The following is a 23669-nucleotide window of genomic DNA, read 5'->3' on the forward strand; positions in this document are numbered from 1 at the left end:
GGGCAGTAAACAACCTCACAAGGAAGGGAAGCCTTCCAGTGCAGGTGAAAGGAAGAAACATCGCATCCAGCGAGTATATTAAAGGTAAGCGGCTGCAGCATGTTTATGGGATTCCTTTTAGATTAATCTAGAGATTATCTAAAACAGTCTTTAAATGCTTGATGACTGAACAGTCTGCTGGATATTAAAATATGTTTTGAAAAATATGTTTCAAATGTTGTTTTTTCAGCTGTGTGGGGAGAACAAATACAGTGGCTATGAATATTTTGGCTATTATTCAGAACAGCATGTGGAGGGATATGTAAACTATGTAATATGTAAAAATATGTACTATGTAAAAATCCTGCTTTTTTTCTCCTTTTTGTTTTTTTTTTTTGTCTTTTTCTTTTTTTCCCTGCTATTATAGGTTTAAGAATATAGAGGAATGCGCTGATGGAAGCCATGTAAAGAGTCTCCAAATTTGCATTGGGTTTAAGCGGAAAGAATTTTATGTCTGCACAAATTATGATACTGTCAAAACTTCTTTGTTGTTCTACCTCAATATACATCTAATTGTTAGACTGCTGGATTTGTTGCCAGTATTGATGACAAAGCACACTATAGATGCTGTCTGCGTTACTGGAAAATGATTTGTTTCAAAGTAAAATGACTTCCAGGTGAGGTAAACGCTGAGCATGCTCTTTCTGCCTCCTTCTTGACAGTGCTCATAGTAGATCGCTTAAGTATGTATTAGTCAGGTTCTCTTATAAACTCCTAGTGCGTCTCTGGAATTTTGAATTTACAGTGACTTTACGCTCTTCTCTCTCGCTCCTCTAGGCGGTTTCATCTGTTACCAGAGCTCTAGAACTATTTGTGAAACCTGAAGAGCTGGATGGAGAGAATTGCTACAAATGTAGCGAGTGAGATTATTAACTAATTATGTCTTAATGCTAGATATTAGTTTTATGTATTGCATGACTTAGAGCATAAGTTATCTTTTAACTTCATTTAGAAATAAGGAGACGCAGCTTCGTTGTTGTTGTTGTTGCTTCATTTTGTTTAAACAACTGGTGCACGGAAATAATCCCAAACTTGAAAACGTTACATCTGTTTTGGAAATCTAAGAAGAGTGGCTATTAGCTGATATTGGACTTTTCTCGTAGCATTGTCTGCACCATGGCTTGTCAAGCTTCCTAGGCGTGTAGCTGCATGCTGAAATATTCATATTGGCAGAAGTGAAAAGACATGCCCAGTAAGTAGTGGTGAGCTGAAGCAAGGAGCTGTGGAGAATGATTTGGAGTGGAAGGCAGCAGCAGGTTGCTGCAGGTCCTAGCGTTCACTGTGAAACAAAGTTAGATTGAGTGTCAGGGAATGTGAGCTGGCTCTGTGGTAATGAATGTTAGCAGCCTGTGCTGGCTCACTAAACAGCGTCTTGCACAGCTCTTGAACTGTGAAACCTGTCGATGTGGACTAATGTCCGAAATGAGCTCCCTTAAGCCTAACCCGTGCACAGGGAAAGCCTGTTGAGTCCAGGCGCTCTCTGTGCTGATCAATATGTAAGATGTTTCTACGTATGTGAGAAACAATTGAACATTTGCATAAGATGGTTTGGCAAAACAAGCTGTTAGTCAAACATCCCCTCAGAAAAGCACAGAGTGCCCGGCTCAGTTCTGTAGGATTCATGCCTGACCCCTCTAAATGAAAAATGCAGTATCCACTTCTTGTTGTTGGATACTAAGGAAATTAAGGTGTCGAATCAAGAGCGTCCAATAGGTTATTAAAGCAATTTAATCCCAGGTTCGTCTTAGCCTGCGGATCCTAGAAAGCAACATGCAGCGTATTCAGGATTCTCATAAGTGATGTCTGAGGAAGAGAAAGAACTGTAATAGCACCTCACATCTGAATTGCATGGTCCTTCCTTAACGTGCTCTTTGAGGTGTGATCGGTTCAGTCACACTTAAAGCCAGAATTTTCTGTCTTTTTGTGAGCTTAAAAGGAAAGGCCTTGCACATGTACGGTACTTTTTCCATTGCTGATAACTGTTATTAGTCTTATATATAACTCATTTTTACTATTTTTTGTTTATATTTTATAACTCCCTGGTAATATGCTTTCGTGAGAGATTCCTGTTCCCGCTGTGCTCTGAGTTGTTGGTAAAACTTACCTTCTTCTCTGTATTAACAAACGTGACATGCAGTGCATGGGTTTATGAAAAGAAAAAACCAAACACATGATGCAAGTAAATATCATTCAAATAGCATAAGCATGCGTGAGACATTAAAAGGAGTTTGTTTTGGGGGCGAAAAAGAAGATGCTTTCAAACACTTGTCTCTGCTTGTTTTTAAGGTGTAAAAAGATGGTTCCTGCATCCAAGAGATTTACCATACACCGTTCTTCCAACGTTCTCACAATATCACTGAAAAGATTTGCAGATTTCACAGGTGGAAAGATCAACAAGGTATATTAAGAATATACCTTAAGAATATAGAGAAATGGTCTGCTTTTATTTTCATTTTCTCTTTTTTTCATTTTTCTCTTAATATCAGTAAAGTTCCTGCTTGACAAGAAGCATATACTTTCCTCTGAGAAGGCTAATTCATCAGGAAACAGTTGTCTGCAACTTCTAGTATTAAACATTGCTTATGGGAAGACTTATTTTTAGTGAATCAAGAAATATATTCATATAATTCCAGTCTCTGTTTTTTGGAAGTGTTTTTCTCTGGCTAGTCCGCGAAGTACTCTGATATAATTTTTCTATCTTCTTGGTCTCTCTTTAGGAGGTAAAATATCCTGAGTATTTGGACCTCCGAGCCTACATGTCTCAGTCAAGTGGAGAACCACTCCTCTACGCCTTATATGCGGTGCTGGTGCATCATGGAATCAACTGTCGCACAGGACACTATGTATGCTACATGAAGGTAGAAGTCAACATCATTTCTAACAGGGTAAAAGGTTGTGCTGGCAAACCAGTTCAAGTGTTACTAGTAGTACTGTTTCTAGGCAAAAAGATTTTCTGAAATAACCCCAAACTTGAAAATGGGATCTTGTATAAAATCTTAAGCTGTGATTGACTCTCTGCTTAAGAGAGGCCAAACGTGTACCTACTGAGAAGCTAGGTGATAAGTGTTTTTGTACACTTATAAGTGGTCATTTTGTAAAGAGACTGCTGAAAAATCTGAACAGTGCTGCTGCAGAACTCTGAATGGGGGGCTAGCAACTGTCTTAACTGATCTGGAATCTTGAGTTTACTTTTCAGTGGACAGGAGGAGAGTCTCTCAAGGCAAACAGAGAGAGAAATAACACCCGATACTCATGTCAACATAAATTTATGCTCAGAGTGTAGGTGTAGGAACAGCGTCGGTATGTATATGGAACATCGGGAGAGGAAACTATATCGGTATTTACAGCTTTTCTACTTCCTTGTCAGAGAGACGTTGTCTCCAAATTAGAAATTGATGTATTTTGAATAAGGGCTGGTGGATCGGATTTATTCTTACTAGTGTTAATATTTGCTCTTGATTAGTACTTAATATCTGGTAACGCATCAATCAATCGTCAAAAATAAACTTAAAAATGTGTAAGGCTTATCTCGTTGGTCGATACAAAGACCAAGGTCTTTTCTCTTTTCTCTTTTTTTTTTTTTTCCCAGTATTGTTTTTCTGTTTTCCTTCTCACTGCAGTCTTGATTTTGTTTCTTGTCCCTTAAGTATGTTTTCAATGTGTTGTTGAAACATTTTCCCTTTCAATGCAAAAAAAGGAGCTGTCACTGGTGTCTGCAAGTTGAAGACTGGAGCTTATCTGAAAATCACTGAGCCCAAGAGCTGTCACCTTAGTCTTCCAATAGGACAAGGATGTCTTCGTTTTCTCAGTTAAATGCATTTTTCAGGTTTGTGTATTATTTTCTCAGGAATGGAAAGTGTGCGCACAATTTGCCAGTTGTGGGACTAGGAGTTCTCTTATTTCCTGTGCTTTGTTTAACCTGTCTTAAGTTTAATGGATAGCAATCAAGGTGTACTAGAAATCTGAAAACACTTTATGCTTTGTTCTCTCAGTCATTTTGGTATAACAAACAAGCTTATGGTTTAAACCCTCCATTAGGTTAGCATTTTCCCTAAACGTAACAAGTCCCTGTGTGCTACAGGAAGACAGTAACAAAAAATTAAGTATAGATATTCATCCTGCCATTATTCAGCTTCTGCCTATGGACAGACAATTACACTTATTTAAAGCGGTATCCTCTTGAAACCTAATCAGCATGTTAGAAAGCACTTAGTTATCGGCTTTTGTCCTGGAGGGCTGAGGTTTGTTTTGTTTTGTTTTACATTCAGCATTTCCTTTTCTAGCTTCCATTCCCCTGTTGTTTTGCATGAGGAAAACATGCAGCTTTACAAAGTAGAACGGAAAGAGATGCTTTTCAGTCTAACTTTTCAGTTTTTTGTAGGAGTTTTAAATGTGGTAGGTGCAAAACAGCATAAGTACTGCTGCCAAAGTTATATTCAAACAAGTATTTCTTGGAGAAGCAGAAGAAGCCCAGGGAGAAATAAATTTACAAACATGCTCTTCATGCTCTCCTTTCCCAAGATTTCTCTGAGATATATCCCATAGTCTGTGGGTTTTGAGGTATGTGGTTCCCAGGAGTGAAAAGGAGGGCCAAACAGCTCTCCTCTCGGATCTCCACGTGCCAGGGCTTTAGTGTACTGCCACTTATGGCTCCGCTTTTCACCTGGAAAAAGCGACCTCATGCTGTAAACTGAGGAGCCCTGCAATTGTTCTACTTGGGTTTTTTTTGGTTTTTTTTTTTTTTCCCCTGCTCGTATAGGCTTAGAAATGTGCTGATGAAACAATAAAAAAGCCAGCTTGGTACATCTCCTTACAAAAAAATAAGTACAAACTTGAGCTCCTGATCGGCTTCATGCTGAACTCTGTGCTGTTCTTGTCGTAATCTTGGTCTCTCAGTAGATAATATGGTTTAATTACGAATAGAATCATGTGATGAAGAAGATCTCACACTGCAACAAATTCAGCATCTCAAATGAAATTTTACATTTTCCGTGATTTTCTTTCTGAGCAGAAGTGTGTAGTATTAAATATATATATATATATATCTGTGATGAAGCCACGGTCGCAGTTACTCAGATATCTTAATAAGCACTTGCAGGAAGATAAATTGCTGCATCTTTTAGCATTATTTAATTGTAGGGTTAGAGACATGTTGATTCAACAGTGCTGTAAAGTTTCTAAGAGGTCACTTTGAAAAATACCAGCTAAATTACTGGCAAGACTGCACCCGTTCTTAAAAACAAACAACCCCCCCAAATCATCTGTTTTCCTCTTACAGGTAACTGAAGTAATCCCCGAAGAAGACAGTTCACTATCCAAAGGCAAGTTTTATTTTTAAACATTTTCTACATTTTATACCTAGCCACAACTTAACAACCAGTTAACGGTCGGTGACAATCCTGTTCAGTGTTGAAAATGTCATTCTGGCATAGGAAACAAAGGACTTCATCTTCTTGCTTTACAGCTGAATGTCTTCTACATAATGTTTGGAGAAGTGAAATCTTGCAAGAGGTTTTCAAAAATTCTGCCCGGTTTGGATGATGAAGTAAATTGCCATAGTCAGTAGATTCTGGCACTGACAAGTTCCTTCAAGCTAAAGAGGGAGTGCGATTGTTGCAAAGCATGACTGTGTTTTGAGACAGGGACGACCACAAGTTTTAATCTTAAAATACGACATGGAGGGGAGGCTGGTTGTTCACACATTCTTGCAAACATTAATACAATCTGTCCCATTATCAAGAACAAAATTAGGGACTGAACGGAGGTCTTTCAAATACCAGTGTTGCAAAAATAGACTTTTTATGCTACTAATGTCAAAAGAATCCTGATTGTACTAAACTGTGTCTCTTCTAGCTGATAAATCAGGAATAGCACAGAAGAAAATGCGTCTGCTCTAATGCTCTTTGGGCTTCGGTGAATTCTCTGGCCAGCAGATGGCGAACTCGCTTATTCTAAACCAGTCAAAAGTATAGGGAGAAAGTAAATGTCTTGCACACATTACACAAGTCCAGGGCATTGGGATCACTGGGCTACATGAGTGAAAGAGATGTACCCCAACAGTACCCCACTTAGATACGCTGCTTGCAACATAAGCAGGATGGGAGGGCTGTGCAAAGCAATTTTGGTAAATTGAGGAATTCATGTATTTCATCAAGCCTAAAGATACTAATTAGTTTCATGTGGGGGAAGGTCAGTCTTTCAAAGAAAAGAAAAAACATCTCTTAAGCAGGATTTTCTGAATGGTGGAATCTAATCTGAAAAAAGGCCACTTCAGCAGGTTATTTATTTATTTATTTATTTCTTACTGTATTGAACCTCTCAAGTAAGCTAGGAGCAGACTAGGAACAACTGAGGACTTGTTAGAGTGTGCCTTTTCACCTGGACTCATGTTACTTTGAATAAATTAACAAGGATAGCTAGTGATAATTTGTGATTTAAGGAAATTCCAGATACGTGAGAGAAAGAGCAGCGTTAAAGCAGTTAAATTCCTGCTCTCTCTAATAAGTGCTCTCTCTAGCCAGTTTCTGAACGCTTCTGTTCTGTGGCTAGGATTTGGTCAGCTTGACCACAAGATCACTAGTAAAACAAGGATGCCGTCCAGTCAAACCTTCAAATGAATGCAACTTACCTAAGGTCTACCGTTTGCTATCAAAACAGGTAGCTTTGTCCTAATATTCTGTACAGTTGACCAATTTTAGCATGGAACTGAAATGCAGTCAGTTTAATGGGAGGGCTTTGGAAGCTGCCTTCTCCAGTCAGTTCAGCCCTGTAGTCAGAGAGCAGATCAAGCTGTGTGCAGGCTTGTGACTTCTCTCTTTAGAAAGAAAACCACTGAGCCAGACAGTTCCATGTTGAGTATCACAACAGGGAATGACATTTCTTCCCTTTGTCTTTCAGATGCAGAGCTTACTGATGGAAGCCTTCAATACTCAGACTAAACCTACCATCAAAACGGACGACCTTTTTACCATCCAAACCAACCATTTTTCCATCAAACCCAACACCTTGGGTTTTGAAATGAAACTGGTAAGCCACAAGTCTTTATTGAATCTATTTTGCAGTGAAAGGGTTTTCTCTGTAACCTGATCATTTAAACTGTTGTGCTTAAAAGAAGGTCACTTGCAAGAGCGGTTATAATCCATGCTATAAAATTGAATCATCCTCTAGAAAGAAAAAAAAAAGGAGCAATTATCTTGCATGTACTCTTGATAAAGGAGGAGCTACACAATGGTATATAGTTTCACGCTTTATTTTTGAGAATGTCCAAGCTTAAGTAACAGCTCTTGATGATAAATGAAAAGATTAATACGCAGCGGATTTACACAGAACATTGCGTTTTTAACAATGATCGATACAGAGTATTTGTCATGCAAATCACCTGTGTACACCAAGAAATACTTATTTCAATATATATCTGTACAGTATTTACATTTTATATTTAAACTCTAACTCGAAACATTTTCCAAGAAAATACAGAAATGGAACTGGTAAGCCACAAGTCTTAATCTGCAGCATTTGGTCTACAACAGACCTGGCTTTTCCAGCAAGCGTATCTACATAGATATGTAACAAATCTTAAAAATAGGCATTGTTTTTATATATGAAGCATTATAAATGCTGCTTGGTTTATAAAGCTTCGGTTTTGTACCCGTTTAAAACTGTTCAAAATGTCAAGTGATTTAGAGCTTACTTTGTCAGAATATTTTAAAATTTAAGTCAGTCCAGGGGAGTTTAACTATTATATACAGTTCTCTCCCTAGATTGCACTGGCAACGGGGCAGCAATTTAATGCTAGAAATAATATACTTCCTGCTACGATCTCCTCAGTTACATGTTCCTCTAAATAATTATTTCTGCAGGGTATAAGAACTTCAAATACAGCAAACGAACTCTCAAGGCGTTTCCTTTGTGCTTACAGGTAGACACCGTCGCCTGGCTGGATAAACAGATTTTCTTGAAGGTGTTATTTCAGCATATAAGAATTGATTAAAAAAAAAAAAAAAAAGTGCTTCATGGCTTATTGGTTTTGTAATCTCACAGTTCTCCAGGAACACTTGATTTGCTGCATTTCACCATTACACTCGTCAGTAGCACTGATTCTGGTTTATCACTATTTGCATTACAAATCTCCTTGTCCAAAGCCTAAACTGATGTATGCACTGCTTGAAAACAAAACGTGGTTGCAGAGCAGAAGACTCAAGTCATTAGGTTAGCAGCTGCGTAACCATACTGCTTTCCAAACATAAGATGTAGAGCTTATTGAGTTTCTATGAAGAGTTTAAACGGCTCCCATTAAGCAAAGATGTCCCCACACTGCTACTTCCTCTTAAGCAAGGATTCTACCTCCTTTGGCTGAGGCTTGCTCCCTTACATTCGAACATTCATCCAAGTAGCCTGCAATTCCACATTCGTGGGGGAAAGTCTATAGAACAGAAAAGGTTCCTCCAGTCTCTTCCTCTCAGCCTTTTTTTGAAGCATGCAATAAAGCAAAACATTCACAGGCTGACCTTCCATGCAAAACAAGGCAACTTAGTAAGACAGGAACCGCAAAACTGATTGCTCTTTAAAGTTAAAATGAGATTTGAAATAGATCAAGTTAGCAAGTGGTGTTAAGTCTGTAAGTAAGTCTGCTTTTGCCAGTGCAGCACAGTTCCCTATCATGTAGCCAGAGCTGCTTCTGTAGCTCCAAGAAGCAAAACTGCTTTGACAAAATACTGTGTCATGAAAGCATTCGTTGGTGCGGTAGGCACAGCTCAGGTTCAACAACTGAAAGACCATCAGAGTGGGACTGCAGAAAGATCTTTCAGAAGTTCCAAAAAGACATGTGGGGGTGGGAGTTTAGTTGTGTTAGATAACACAATCTTAGATAAAGATTTTGGTCTTAACGTAAAAGTAAGGGCGTCTACCGATTTCTTCAACTCCAACAACTGAAGCACAAGTCTGAAAAATCGCCTTTAAGAATGCAATGAAAATATTTAACTCTTCTGTATGTTCATAGTTTGTTGTCAAGCAAAGGAATGAATGCTGATGCCTTAACTATCTAGGGCTGTAGCTTACAGAAAGACTACACCTTCCTGTTTTTTTCCCTTTAAAAACGTTAAATCCATGTGAAATTATTTGGGGATGTTTTCACATGCAAAGCCTAATGCAACTCGTGCCTAATGCAAGCCCTGTCATCTTCTTCCTTTAGTAGTGTCGCATTAAGGGGTGTAGCCGATTGACCGTTACGGGTCCGGTCGGCTTCAGGGTACTGAACTATCACGGCCACGGATCCACCAACAACGCAGCACGCCCTCGCTCTAGTCGCGTTCAAGGAGAACTGTCACGGCCAGGAACAATGCAATTAAGTGCAGTTTATTACGGCAACAGATACACAGGTCCTTTGGATTGCCAGTGATAAATTCACTGTCTGCAAAAGCAAGCTAGCATGCATGAAATGCACAGGTACACGGCCTAGGTATTAAGATGTTAAAAAGCATAAAGACGCTAGAGATTTCTAAGTTTCCGTGGAGACGCCTGGTATAACCAAGCGTTCAGATCTTACCTCGCAGCATCCCAGTGGGCGGGGGGGGGGAGGGGTGAGAGGCTCAGCCTGTCGACTGATGTCAGAAGGTATTCTTCGTGACAGTATCTTCCCCAACATTCCCTTTCTCTTAAGCCAATTTATATTATTTTCTATCTTTTAGGTGGAGCTTGAGTGACTCCAGTCATGCGTATCTTGGTTGTGATTGGTAGAAATTACCTCGCTTGCGTTTAAAGGTACAGGCTCCGAGAAATTCAGAGGATGTGCTCAGTGAGGGGTGGTTGCCCCTTGGAGGCGGGTAGCTTTTGGGATGGAGGGGTGCTTATAATGCCTAGTCACTTAAGGCAATTACTCCACAAGGAGTAACTTTACTCCTTTAACTTAACTACTTGAACTACTTTAAGCTTTAACTACAGCATATCTAAAACATAAGGAGGATGTTACTATGTAAAAAGCAGATGAAACCAGTCCTTAACTCTTACTGCTTATTGTGCGTGAGCAGACTGGCATGAGTTTTAGCTATACTGGCAAATATCAAAGCACACCTGTGTAGTCCCAAAGCTGGGAGAAAAGCAAGGAAACCTTGAAGAAAATAGGGAGGCCTGTAGCTTGTGTAGTCTTTTAGCTGAGAAAATAAGGAAGGAGAGAGACAGGTAGCCTTGAGCTAGCAGAAGCAAGGAAGAGAAGGGATAAAAGGGAAAAAACAAGAAGGAGAAAACCAGCTCCAGACTGGCCTGTAGTAACCTTTTGCTCATTAAGGGTCATTAACACATTAGAAATCACACCTGTCAAAATGATAATCCTTGCTAATGTGGGATTCGGTGTGTGTCCCCCTCCTCCTGTACCACCCCCCCCCCCCCCCCCCCCCCCGGTGTTCCTCTGTAATGCGCAAGCTCAGTAGAGAAAAGTTAGGTGAGCTGTAATAACCAATCAAAAGGAGCCAAAGAGAGAGTTTTCACAAGTTTCCTGTGTATGAATGACGGTGATTCGAGTCAGAGGTGTGCTTGCTTTGCGAAAGATAGCCAAGTACCTGACTCTGCAGAGTTCTGTAATTAATTATGTAATTAAAAGACCTTGGTGTGCATTCCGACTCTGGGTGCTTATTGGCGCGGTGCACTGGGCACGAACTCGCGGACAACATCTGTACTCAGTGTGATGCCTACAGACAATCCTTTACTGTTGGGACCTGCATATTTTTCTGTGCCTTCAACACAAACCCTTTGGTACAACTAGTTCCCTACGTAGCTGCCAGTTCACCACTCAGTTGCACTTCTGAAGAGGAAAAGCTATTTCCCTCTAACGTAGGAGCACATACTCTAAATGCAAGCTTCACTCAGCTGGTCATTTACTGCAGGACAAGATTTGAAAACTGTTGTGGAGATTCTGTTGGGTTTTCTGCTTACAGAAAAATTAAGTGCCAAATCGCCCTCTACTCCGCTTTGTAGTGCTGCATTTAATGGAGATTCAAAGAATTTCATTTGCTCCTCCGTTTATGGACAACGAGCTGAAGGAACAGGTACAGCACATTAGCCTGGAATGCCTTCCCTCCCAACCAAAGTAAACTGGAGCTGTAACTAACACAAGCAGAAACAAGGCTTCCACGTTTTCAGCTGAATAAAGTTCCAACAAAATCATCCTCTGGGATTTGAAGCTTACTTCAAATTACATGCCAACAGCTCTTTTCCCTGAAAGGTCTTGCCCAGTTCTTACGTCATAGTAAAGTGTATACCTATAAAATTTACAGTTAACGTCTTCACTTAGTTTGTCCAATTTTTGCATTATCGCTCAGCTGTGTGCTCATTCATAAGCTGATGCATGTATACAAGCTGCTGCTCAAGTCCTACGTCTTGTTTGCAATTCTTCGTTTCCTTGTTGCCAGCATATTGTAAAGCGGATCCCTGCTGCTACTCGCTCTAGAAGAAAAGGAATCATCGGTTTGGTTACCAAATACCCGCTTCTGGAAACCAGAAGTGTTTTGGTCTCTCTTCCCTTCGAATGACTCCACACCTCTCATCAGATAATGGATTGCTGACCTAGAATCAGAGAACATCCCAAGGTGGAAAGGGCTCACAATAATGAGCGAGTCCAACTCCTGGCTCCACACAGGACCACCCCAAAAGCAGAGCCTATGTCTGAGAGCATTGTTCAAACACTTCTGGACCCCCGTCAGGCTCGGTGCCACGACCACTGCCCTGGGCAGCTGTCCCAGTGCCCGAGCGCCCTCTCAGGGCAGCACCTGAGGCGCACGGGGCTCGGCGGGGCGGCCCGGGAGGGGAGGAGGACGGCGGGGCGAAGCGGCCGCTCCCTCAGAGCCGTCTCCCCGCCGCCTCGCCCGCACGTCGGGGCTTTTTCGTGTCGGGGCTTTTTCGTGTCGCGCCCTCGGGCTCTCGCCGCGGGCGACATGCCGCTCCCCAGCGCGGACAGCTTGCGCGCGGGGCCTGCCCGCGGCGGCGGCGGGAGGGAAACCCCAACCGCAAAGCCCTCCCGGCAGGGAGAGCTCGGGGTGAGGGCCGGTCCGGCACCGACAGTAAAGACACGCCGGAGGAAACGCTCTGCTTTTAGCCGTGAGCACCGCGGCCAGGTTGAAAAGGCGTCACGCTGGAGCTCCGAGTTGGGCGGCGTTCCGAGGCCGTTGTGGCAGTTGTGGAGACGGCCTCGGCTGAGGTGGCGGCTGCTGTCGCTGCTGTCCCCTCTGTCCCCGCTGTTGCCGCTGTTCCCGGCGCCTGGAGACCCCCGGCAGCCCCCTGTGACAGGACCTGTGGCCCCGGGGAGCAGGTCCTGTGGCCCCCTGTGCCCGCCGCCTCGTCGGCCATCCCGGCAGCAATCCTGCCAGCACAGAATAGCTCACCGGCTTTACGTGCGTTTCAGGGTAAAGTGACGATTAACTTCTATTTCCTGGCTTGGGTGCTGCTTTATTCTTTAACGGAGCTTCAGGTTTAAAGGTTAAACTCAGTTCTGTCAAGGTTAAACTCAGTTTCGTGAATGGCATCTTGGACAAAATCTTAAGCTGTGATTGACTCTCTGCTTAACAGAGGCCAAACGTGTACCTACTGAGAAGCAGGTCATAGGTGATAAGCCCTCACAAATTAACTTGCTATCACAAAGTGACGCCCAGAAAAAGTGTATTCAAAAGCTAGGCTCATTATAGAATCACAACCAAGCCATCATGACTGGTGCAGTAGACAGTGAGGTAGAGGGTGAGCCCTGGAAAGACAGAAGTAAAGTAGCAGCGAAATGCAGGTACCTTTGTGCACACGAAGCAGAAAAGCGCAGGCAGTAAAGTAATAGTGCTCCATTACTAGCGTGAGCAACAATTATATATAAATCGCAACCATTATCTATTAGATAATAGGTAATAATTAATAGATAATTGCAAAGCTCCAAAAATGCAATAAATAACTGATTCCCCTCAGAGAATGTCATTTGCATTTTTATATTAAAAAGACTCCAGAGTTGTAATGGATTAAAATCCTACGAAAGTGAAAGAAATGGCATCAGCCACTAGTTCTGCAGAAGCTAAAAGTAATACTGATAGAGTTTTGATGGAAATTTTTCCTTTGTGTGTTTAGTTTGGGGATTCCTTTTAAATCATTCATACCAGCAAGTTAGTTCTTCAAGGCCGTTTCTTTGAGATTAAGTGACAGGACTTCTACTACTCTTTTCTTCTTGGAATGCTTCTTGGTATTCTTACGTCAGCCAGAACATTTGTCTCTGTCGCAGATGAGAACAATGACCATAGTTAACAAGCCCAAATCTTCAAAGTCTAAAAAGCCATCTTCAAGGCGGTCTGGCAAATCCAAGAAACCGAGTACTAAAAAACTGATGTCACGCACCGCAAACTGGGGCCGGATACCACCTGCAGAAGATTCAAGCCAAGTCTCTGTGGCCCAAGGATGTGGAGGTGCTATTTATTGTAGATCCTCTGAAAAATCTAAGCCTTTTGCCCAAAGAGATCTAAGTAAGTGTGCGCTTTATCCTGCCTCCGTTTTCTTCAAAACAAAAGTAGAAAGTGGTAGTTCTTGCTTGTTGCACTGATAGAGAACGGGACTACTGTGAATAAAGACTTCCAAAGCGATTCTCCTAAGGCAACTGAAGTGACTGACGTTACAGAAATTAATTTTGATATATTTACAGTCGACAGAGAAATGTGGGGAGCATTTTGTAATGCACTGATTCATCCATATCTTTTCTGTTTTGCAAAGAAAAGTGTTTGATTGTTGCTATTCACAGGTTCCATTATTCACAGGTTTTTGAATGTTAAGATTGCTCAGGAAAAGATCTGATATTTGTAGGGGTACCGTCATTCCTAGTTATTTGTTTTTACATTGTCCTTGCATTTATTACCATATAATTTCAAGTCTAAGTTTGTGGTTGAAGTTATAATAAGGAAAAAAGCATATAATAAGGAAGAAATTAAAATGGTTGACTAAACTTTTTTTTCCCAAAACGTTGTGTTGACCAGCCAATTTGAAGATGGCGGTATTAAAGGTGTCTGCAATAAGTTTTTCTGTTTTGGATTGTAGCTAGTTCCTCTAGGTGCTCCCGCAGAATAGTATTTTTACTATGCCTATATATACTTTATATATTCACTATACCTATATATACTTAATACCTTTCTTAGAAACAAACAAACAAAATCTCTTTTTAAATATAACTTTCTTGCAGTTGTTAATGATGGAATTGCTCCGCCACAAAGGATTCTTTTTCCACCTGAGAAGATACGTATGGATTGGCAAGAAACACAAAGTGTTGGAGTTGGCCTGTACAATCTTGGCAACACGTGTTTTCTTAATGCTACTCTACAGTGTTTGACCTACACCCCCCCACTTGCCAATTACATGCTTTCTCTTGAGCACAGCCAGTCATGTGAGTACTTTCTAACAGTATTTTAAATCTGTTGGATAGTGTGAAGGTGAAAGAACAGCAGTGATTCTGTGAGACAAACTTACTTGCCTGATTTTACCTGTAGACGCTGGCTTTGAGCATTGTATTAGCAGTGGGCTCGGAATAGCATATGGAGTGCGTTTAACGCACCATGTGTTTTTTTTGTTTGTTTGTTTGTTTGTTTTTTTAAAAGGATCTTTTCTTGCTTCATGGGAATAATGAAGTGCATTGGACAGTAATGCATTTAATGAACATTTGGCATTTGGGCTATTTGGGCTTCCTGCTGCTAGAAAGGCAATAAAATTTAGGATGTTGGCATCATAGGTCTTTAGTCTGCACAGCCGAGGTTCCATAATGCACTACAATAAATGGTCTGTTCGTTGTTGAACCAATTAAAAAAAAAAAAAAAAAAAAAAACCTAGAAAGCAATATGAGCTGTTATGAACACGACTAGATTTTTTTGTGGGACTGTATTAAAATCTAGACTGATTTTGTCCTAAATAAAATGTTGTACTATAAAGTAAATGTTGTACTAAACCTGTATGCTTTTTAGGCTGGTATCTTTGTATCGATACCTAGAAATTTAACTGTTTTCTTCCTGTATATAGAAATCGTTTCAGTTGAGAATCCTGTTGAAAAAAGGAGGGCAGAAGTACTATTACATACATTACTGTAATTTTTCCTTTCTCCCAAAGGACTCGTAGCTCTGTATCATGAAGCTCACCTGACAGCACTGTGCTGAAAATAACCCACGTTCTCTTAATGCTGTATCATCAAGGTCAAATATTCTTTCCTCATACATTTTGCAACCTGTGGAGTTCACATTCCTGTCAGCCTTTACAAACGTGACTTTGCAGTAGTCTTTTAGATTTCTCATCACAAAATGCACTTGAATACAGGCTTAATGGATATTTTTATTCTATAAAGTTGTGTGAAATGAAATGTTAGGAGACTGTTGGGACAAGGAGAGTGGATATTGTATCTATAGTTTAAATGTTACTTATATGTTTGTTTGTAGTTATGTCTGTTTCGCTAGACTGGGATGCTTTCTTCTTTCACTCTTCAGGTCGTGAACAAGATTTTTGCATGATGTGCACGATGGAGACTCACATTAACCAGGCCCTGCGTTGCACTGTTGATGCCATCGAGCCTACGCGTGTTATCAATAATCTCAGTCGTAAGTGGCTTCAGATGTGTTTCTTTTTCAGCATCTTGTAATCTTCAAATAATTATTTGATGTGTATAAATGGTTTTAACACTGTAAAGAAGAGAGATTTTAGAAACAGGAGAATTACTTCATTTTTAAATGAGGTGAATACTATCATCTTCTTATTTAGGAATAGGACAACATTTCCGTTTTGGCAGTCAAGAAGACGCACACGAGTTCTTGCGCTATACTGTTGATGCTATGCAGGAAGCGTGCTTGAATGGAAGCACCAAGTAAGCATAAACAAATTCACTTTTATACGTTCTCTAGCACCTTTTAGGCCTTTATTTACTATCAAAACTGAAAGTCTAGGTCATCCTTGGTTTTCATAAAACTCTTTGAAGAGTTAACTGTGTGCCTTAAATCTTCTGAGGTCTGATTATAATTTATTTCCAGATTGGACAGATCTTCTCAAGCTACCACCATCATTCATCAAATATTTGGAGGATTTCTAAGATCAAGAGGTACTTTTAAAAATATTCCTGTCCTTAGAACTGATCTGTGTCTTTTGTCGGTAGTAAAGCAGTCTGTAGTTTGTCTGAAGTAGTATCTATCGACAACTTGAATGTGGACAGTTAGTCTCCTTCACGTGTTGTTAAGCATTTATATTTTGCTTCCAGTGAAGTGCTTGAATTGCAAAGCAGTTTCGGATACGTATGAGGCATTTCTTGATATCACTTTGGATGTAAAGGTAGGAGGTTTTGTAAATATAATTCATGATGTTTAAGTACATGTATAACTTTCTAAATTAAACTTGTTTAACTTAAAAAACCAAACCACGTACAATGTTAAAATATAAGAGCTTGGTGGTGGTTAGAAAGTGGATTGGACTTTGTCCTTCTGTGGAACCCCTGTAGTCTCCACGTCTGCATTGGGTTTAAGGGGAAAGAATTTTATTGCTGCGCAAAGTATAATACTGTCACACTTCTTTGTTGTTCTACCTCAATATACGTCTAATTGTTAGACTGTTGGATTTGTTGCCAGTATTGATGACAAAGCACACTATAGATGCTGTCTGCGTTACTGGAAAATGATTTGTTTCAAAGTAGAATGACTTCCAGGTGAGGTAAACGCTGAGCATGCTCTTTCTGCCTCCTTCTTGACAGTGCTCATAGTAGATCGCTTAAGTATGTGTTAGTCAGGTTCTCTTATAAACTCCTAGTGCGTCTCTGGAATTTTGAATTTACAGTGACTTTACGCTCTTCTCTCTCGCTCCTCTAGGCGGTTTCATCTGTTACCAGAGCTCTAGAACTATTTGTGAAACCTGAAGAGCTGGATGGAGAGAATTGCTATAAATGTAGCGAGTAAGATTATTACTAATTATGTCTTAATACTAGATATTAGTTTTATATATTACATGACTTAGAGCATAAGTTATCCTTTAACTTCATTTAGAAATAAGGAGACGCAGCTTTGTTGTTGTTGTTGTTGCTTCATTTTCTAGTAGTGGTGAGCTGAAGCAAGGAGCTATGGAGAATGATTTGGAGTGGAAGGCAGCAGCAGGTTCCTACAGGTCCTAGCGTTCACTGTGAAACAAAGTTAGATTGAGTGTCAGGGAATGTGAGCTGGCTCTGTGGTAATGAATGTTAGCAGCCTGTGCTGGCTCACTAAACAGCGTCTTGCACAGCTCTTGAACTGTGAAACCTGTCGATGTGGACTAATGTCCGAAATGAGCTCCCTTAAGCCTAACCCGTGCACAGGGAAAGCCTGTTGAGTTCAGGCGCTCTCTGTGCTGATCAATATGTAAGATGTTTCTACGTATGTGAGAAACAATTGAACATTTGCATAAGATGGTTTGGCAAAACAAGCTGTTAGTCAAACATCCCCTCAGAAAAGCACAGAGTGCCCGGCTCAGTTCTGTAGAATTCATGCCTGACCCCTCTAAATGAAAAATGCAGTATCCACTTCTTGTTGTTGGATACTAAGGAAATTAGGGTGTCGAATCAAGAGCGTCCAATAGGTTATTAAAGCAATTTAATCCCAGGTTCGTCTTGGCCTGCGGATCCTAGAAAGCAACATGCAGCGTATTCAGGATTCTCATAACTGATGTCTGAGGAAGAGAAAGAACTGTAATAGCACCTCACATCTGAATTGCATGGTCCTTCCTTAATGTGCTCTTTGAGGTGTGATCGGTTCAGTCACACTTAAAGCCAGAATTTTCCGTCTTTTTGTGAGCTTAAAAGGAAAGGCCTTGCACATGTACAGTACTTTTTCCATTGCTGATAACTGTTATTAGTCTTATATATAACTCATTTTTACTATTTTTTGTTTATATTTTATAACTCCCTGGTAATACGCTTTCGTGAGAGATTCCTGTTCCCGCTATGCTCTGAGTTGTTGGTAAAACTTACCTTCTTCTCTGTATTAACAAACGTGACATGCAGTGCATGGGTTTATGAAAAGAAAAAACCAAACATATGATGCAAGTAAATATCATTCAAATAGCATAAGCATGCGTGAGACATTAAAACGAGTTTGTTTTGGGGGCAAAAAAGATGATGCTTTCAAACACTTGTCTCTGCTTGTTTTTAAGGTGTAAAAAGATGGTTCCTGCATCCAAGAGATTTACCATACACCGTTCTTCCAACGTTCTCACAATATCACTGAAAAGATTTGCAGATTTCACAGGTGGAAAGATCAACAAGGTATATTTCCCGCTGTAATGCAACTTTGTCATCATGTAATGGGACATCCCCCAAAGCTGAAAGTTGTTAATATTTTCAGACAATAATTGTAGACTAACGACTATGGCTTATTCTTTCTCTTAATATCAGTAAAGTTCCTGCTTGACAAGAAGCATATACTTTCCTCTGAGAAGGCTAATTCATCAGAAAACAGTTGTCTGCAACTTCTAGTATTAAACGTTGCTTATGGGAAGACTTATTTTTAGTGAATCAAGAGATATATTCATATAATTCCAGTCTCTGTTTTTTGGAAGTGTTTTTCTCTGGCTAGTCCGCGAAGTACTCTGATATAATTTTTCTATCTTCTTGGTCTCTCTTTAGGAAGTAAAATATCCTGAGTATTTGGACCTCCGAGCCTACATGTCTCAATCAAGTGGAGAACCACTCATCTATGCCTTATATGCGGTGCTGGTGCATCATGGTATCAACTGTCGCTCAGGACACTATGTATGCTACATAAAGGTAGAAGTCGACATCATTTCTAACAGGGTAAAGGTTGTGCTGGCAAACCAGTTCAAGTGTTACTAGTAGTACTGTTTCTAGGGAAAAAGATTTCATTATATGTTTATTTGACACGTGTGTATTTTATTGCTATCTGTGATTTCATTTGGAAAACATGCAATTCATCTAAAGATATCGTTGTCTTTATTTGCAGGCTGGTAATGGACTTTGGTATCAGATGAATGATGCAAAAGTAGTCCGTACTGACATTAAAAGAGTTCTTGGTCAGCAAGCTTACTTACTTTTTTATATCAGGTAATAACAAGTATTCAAATGTGTTCAGAAGAGATTTACTCTCCTGTTATTGATACTTTTCTTTTTGCAAGTGTTTTTCTTTCTCTCCCAGGAAAAGATGATTATTTCTCTAATTCAGTTCTGTCTAACCTGAAATTCTCTGTCATTTATTATCTTTTGTTGCTTGGCCTTAAACTGCAGCACTTGTGTAAATTGCTGTATATGTGTTATCTGTAGCTGGCTAATTTAGAGAAGGAGAGAAATGAAGGCCATCTGTGGTGTAAGAATGAATTATTGCTCTGAAAGTGATAGTCATAGTAGGAAGACTGTTACCTACTTTTCAGTTTGTAGTCTTGGCTAAGTCTTCTGTAGAGAAGGCTTCCATATCGTATGAACTGTTCCTATAAAATTATAGGATGGGATTTAATCCAAGAGTAGGCCGAAAGAAAAACTAAACTGAGATCACTGCTCTTTTCTGAAGGCGCTATGATTTGACGCTCGGAGAACGTGCTTTTTACTTAGCAGCACCGTCTTATCCCTGTTCATTCCCCCCTGGTCAGCGGGGGGCTAACAGTAAGCAGGCTGGATTTCTGGGACCACGACTTCCTCCTCATATGATTAAGGTAATTTAGGGAAGCGGGAGGGCAGATAATGGCACCAAACGGACAGTGGGTTTGGGGTTTGGTGTGGGGTTTTTTGTTTGGTTTTTGGCATCTTTGTTTTGTTTTCCTTCCCACGCTGCAGCTGTCTTCACAGCCCTCATGCTACAGCCAGAGTCATTCAAACAGTGGTTACTGCTGAATTGCGCAGCCATGCGACTCCATTGTTTATACCTCCTAGACAGCTTTGTAAAGCACAGAGAGCTACGCTCTTTGACAATTTAAGTAGAGTGTACTAATCCTCGAATCATTTAAAAGAGGACTTGTTTTTCCTATCGACGTCACTTTAGCTAAGACAGGGAAACCAAATTGTCTTATTCCTGAGCACCAGAACAATTATTCCAGGCTTTTTGGGGTATGTTTAAAGGGGAAACTAAATATATTTGGGAATAGCTTTAGGCAATGTTAAGTTGTTTGGATGGTTTTCAAAAATGATGTTAATTTGATATCAATATGCAGTAAACCAAAAGCAGGAATTAAATACACTTATGGGACTTGCATTTATCTTTTAAGGGCAGTGTTTTTTGCTTTTTAGGTGTTAAGACCATTTGTAGAAATACTTAGTAGGAGAATGACATGTTTAAAAATGTTAAATGGAGTGTTTGCATTAACCCGTCTTGCAATTTCTTCTTTTTAAATACAGAATTCAAGTCGTTTAAATGGAAATGGATCCATAAAAGAGGATGCAAATACCACTGGTGTCACCCTAAAAAGGCCATCTTCAGCACCACCAATGGCCTGTGTTCAAGAACAGGCGATTACCAGGCCTTCAATTACTGATACGTCAAAAAACCAGAAGATCACCATCAGTATTCACAATAAATTGCCTGCTCGTCAGACTGTGTCACAGCCTGACTGTCTTAGCAGTGCTGTGGAGGATGAAGATCTCTACAAGGCTGTTCCTTCATCCACAATCACAAATTCGGTAAAGCAAATGAAGCAAATACAAATACAAAAAAAAAAAAAAAAGAGTTTCTGCTGAAATTTTTGTGGAGCCAAAGGTGAATGGAAATCCTAAACTCAGCTCTGATAACACAGTCCCTTACGGTGCAGAATCTTCAGGAAAATCTGAGGAGGAGTCAAAGGGCTTATTTAAAAGGAATTGCAATGCAATGTGGAATTTTGGTTGGAAAGGTAGTCCGTACATCGCAGAATTCCCATTCTTCCTGTCAGAATGCTGATGAAGGAAGATCCCAGCATGAGCTGCCAAACACTGATTCACTGAATGGTGCTATTAGTTTAGTTCATGAATCTAAAGAAAACGGACTGAAACTTGATGATTCCACTTGCCAAGTTGAACCTGTTAAACCTTGTGAGATGTTCTTTTCTAAAACAAACGGATTGCTTGAAACATAGTAGTTTGCTCCATCGAGAATTTCTCACCCACGATGTATTCGGGAGTGTTTATCATGTTCCTAATTCAGGCGAAATGCTGAGAAAACACAGCACAAATTTGATCGTAACCCTTTGTGATATTATGCCATTAGAATTTGCAGAGCTGAGCTGACATTAGAACTTGTCAGCTTAAGCTGAGCTGAGATAAAAATTCTTAAGTTTCATAAAGTAGATTTTGGGAGGTGAGTTGGCGTTATCTTTGAAGTGTAGATAATGCATACAACACAAAGCGATCTTGCTTAGCATTTAATGTAGAAATTCTGAGAAGACTAGTCCTCAGCACAAATGGTATTTTTTCTGTCTGCTGACTTGTGCGTTTTAGTTGCAGATGCCTGGAGCTATGCCTCCAGTCCCTCGAGAAGTCATCATGGAATCCCTCACGGCCAGCCAGCTGAACAGCTTGTCAGAGGAAAGAAGGTAAAATGAGCACAGTCTGATTAAGACAAGATTTTATGGAAGTTCATTGCGGTTTTATCTGTCTACTAATACTATTTAATGGAAGGATTTAAATCAGTAGAATTCCGTACTGTATGGCCAGTGTTGCGAACAGAACTAATGATCGACACTGTGCATAGCACTCTGATGCAGGCTGGTGCCTCGCGGAGAACTTGTGTTTCTTCATAGAATGTTTTTCCATTTTTCTCCATTATCTGGAGAAACATTGGCTGTTCCCCCGTCGCCCCCACCCCTTTTTTCTCAGAGCAGCAGGTGGAGGGAGACGGAAACGTGTTTTTATTTTGTGCAGTGTCCCGGGACCTCCGAAATCTACTGAGAATGATGAATACCTTGAACAGTACCAATGTGATGACCGTGGAGACAAGGAGAAACCAAGAAGATCAAAAGAACATGAACTGATTTCAGAAGAAAATGTTTTCTACATCAAAGAGTCTTCTGAGACTGGTGAGAAATTGCGGCAAACTTCCCCTCTAAAGTCTGACAGTGAATGTAGTTCTAAAAACCTTTCCTCCTTAGCTGTTACAGATAGATGCCAAGATACAAAGGACGAGACTAAAAAATCTGACAAAGAGCGTTACCAGAGAAAGAGGGAACATTCTCCTACTGAAGAGAAGGAGAGTCAAAAAGATGGTCATTCCAGCAAGAGAAGGTGCTCTCGGAGTGTGGAAGTTGTTAAGCAAAAGCGTCACAAGCAGGAGTATTGGGAGGGAAGCAGGTACAGATCTTCCCATAGTGAAAGGAACAGCCCTGATAATGGCAGAAGACCAGTAAAATATTCAAAGTACAGATCTCGAAGCAGAGGAAGATCAGAACAAGATAGCGCTAGATATTACCATTCCAAAGGGGAAAGAAGTTGGAGCAGAGAAAGATACTATCAAGATGAACCACGGAAATGGGAAAAATGTAGCTATTACAAGGATTACTATTCACCTCATGCAGCAGGAGACAGTAGAGAGAGAAAGTTCTCTCACGGTGATAAAGACTTTGACAAATTGACTCAGACTTACTCCAGCAGGTCACATAAGCGTTATCATTACAAAAGCAGATGGCCTCAAGGTTCCCTCTTGCGAGAGGAAGATGTACATCACTTTAGCACACCCAGAGCAGACTCACATCGTTGCTCAGTAGCTCAGCAACATTCTGGAAAACATTCGCGTGAGAGACATGCACTTCCACCTGTGTCAGCTCATTTGGAGAACTGTCGCCAGAAAAAGGCAAAAGAAGGAAACAGAAAAAGACAATATACTCGTGCAGAAGGTAGTGAAAGTGAAATAGAAAGGCAACGCAGAAAGGTAGAAAAGGAGGTTTTAGGTGGTGAAAACATGAAAAAATATAAGAAGTTCTAGAAGAAAAAGAAGTCTGAAGATAAACAGGGAGAGAAGGATTCCAAGTAAGCAGGGATTCCAGCCTAATCAGCATTTTTTTTCCTAATTCTTTTCTGGGTGCTTCTCATGTTTTGTTTTTTTTTTCATAGTTTCTGAGTTATTTAGATAGCATAATCTGGCTGGGGATCATGACTGGGGATCATTAGGTTGATCAGTGAAGACAGGAAAGGTATTGCTGAATTGTGTCAGAGCACTAGCTTTGGACCACGTAGTTCGAATCACATCTGCACACCATTCTGGATTAGGTTAAAATATTTTTTTTTTTTTACTTGCACATATTCCAGAGCTAACCATTGTTAATGATCTGTGTACCAACCAGGACCTATGGTCCTTCAATCTGAGGGCTTAAGTTTGCTGCATCTAAAGGAAGTTACATGTGCACAAAGTACCACAAAATAGCTGACATGCGGCAAATCATCGCCTGTGGTAAAATAAATAAAGTTTCCTGTATGCAACAAGTGCCACATCTTTTTTTCTCTTTTTAACTTGCATGTTTCTTTCAGACTTTATGATTTGTATTTCTCTGCGCTCCACTTTGACAATGCCAATCGCAAGCGTAACAAAAAGAAGAAAAAGGAGAAACATCAGGAAAGTGAAAGGCTTCTTGGAACACTTAGATCCTCGTTTCCAGAAGAAAACCCGGGAGAAGAAGGAAGAATCCCATCCTCCAGATGGCTCTTTATGAGAGCAATGCAGAAGTGA

General features: G+C 40.3%; 1 pseudogene across 1 annotated transcript; it reads left to right on the forward strand.

Moving 5' to 3' along the window:
- Positions 1-13291: 13291 nt before the first annotated feature.
- LOC310904791 (ubiquitin carboxyl-terminal hydrolase 42-like) lies at positions 13292-23669 on the forward strand (annotated as a pseudogene). Its single transcript has 15 exons — positions 13292-13520; positions 14228-14428; positions 15513-15623; positions 15784-15886; positions 16050-16117; positions 16274-16344; positions 16875-16957; positions 18187-18298; positions 18659-18799; positions 18993-19093; positions 19554-19695; positions 20375-21084; positions 21455-21543; positions 21872-22972; positions 23471-23669. The product of its transcript is annotated as a ubiquitin carboxyl-terminal hydrolase 42-like (transcript).

The sequence above is a fragment of the Anser anser genome (assembly GCF_964211835.1).
Source record: "Anser anser genome assembly, chromosome: 10".
NCBI classification, from domain to species: Eukaryota; Metazoa; Chordata; class Aves; order Anseriformes; family Anatidae; genus Anser; species Anser anser.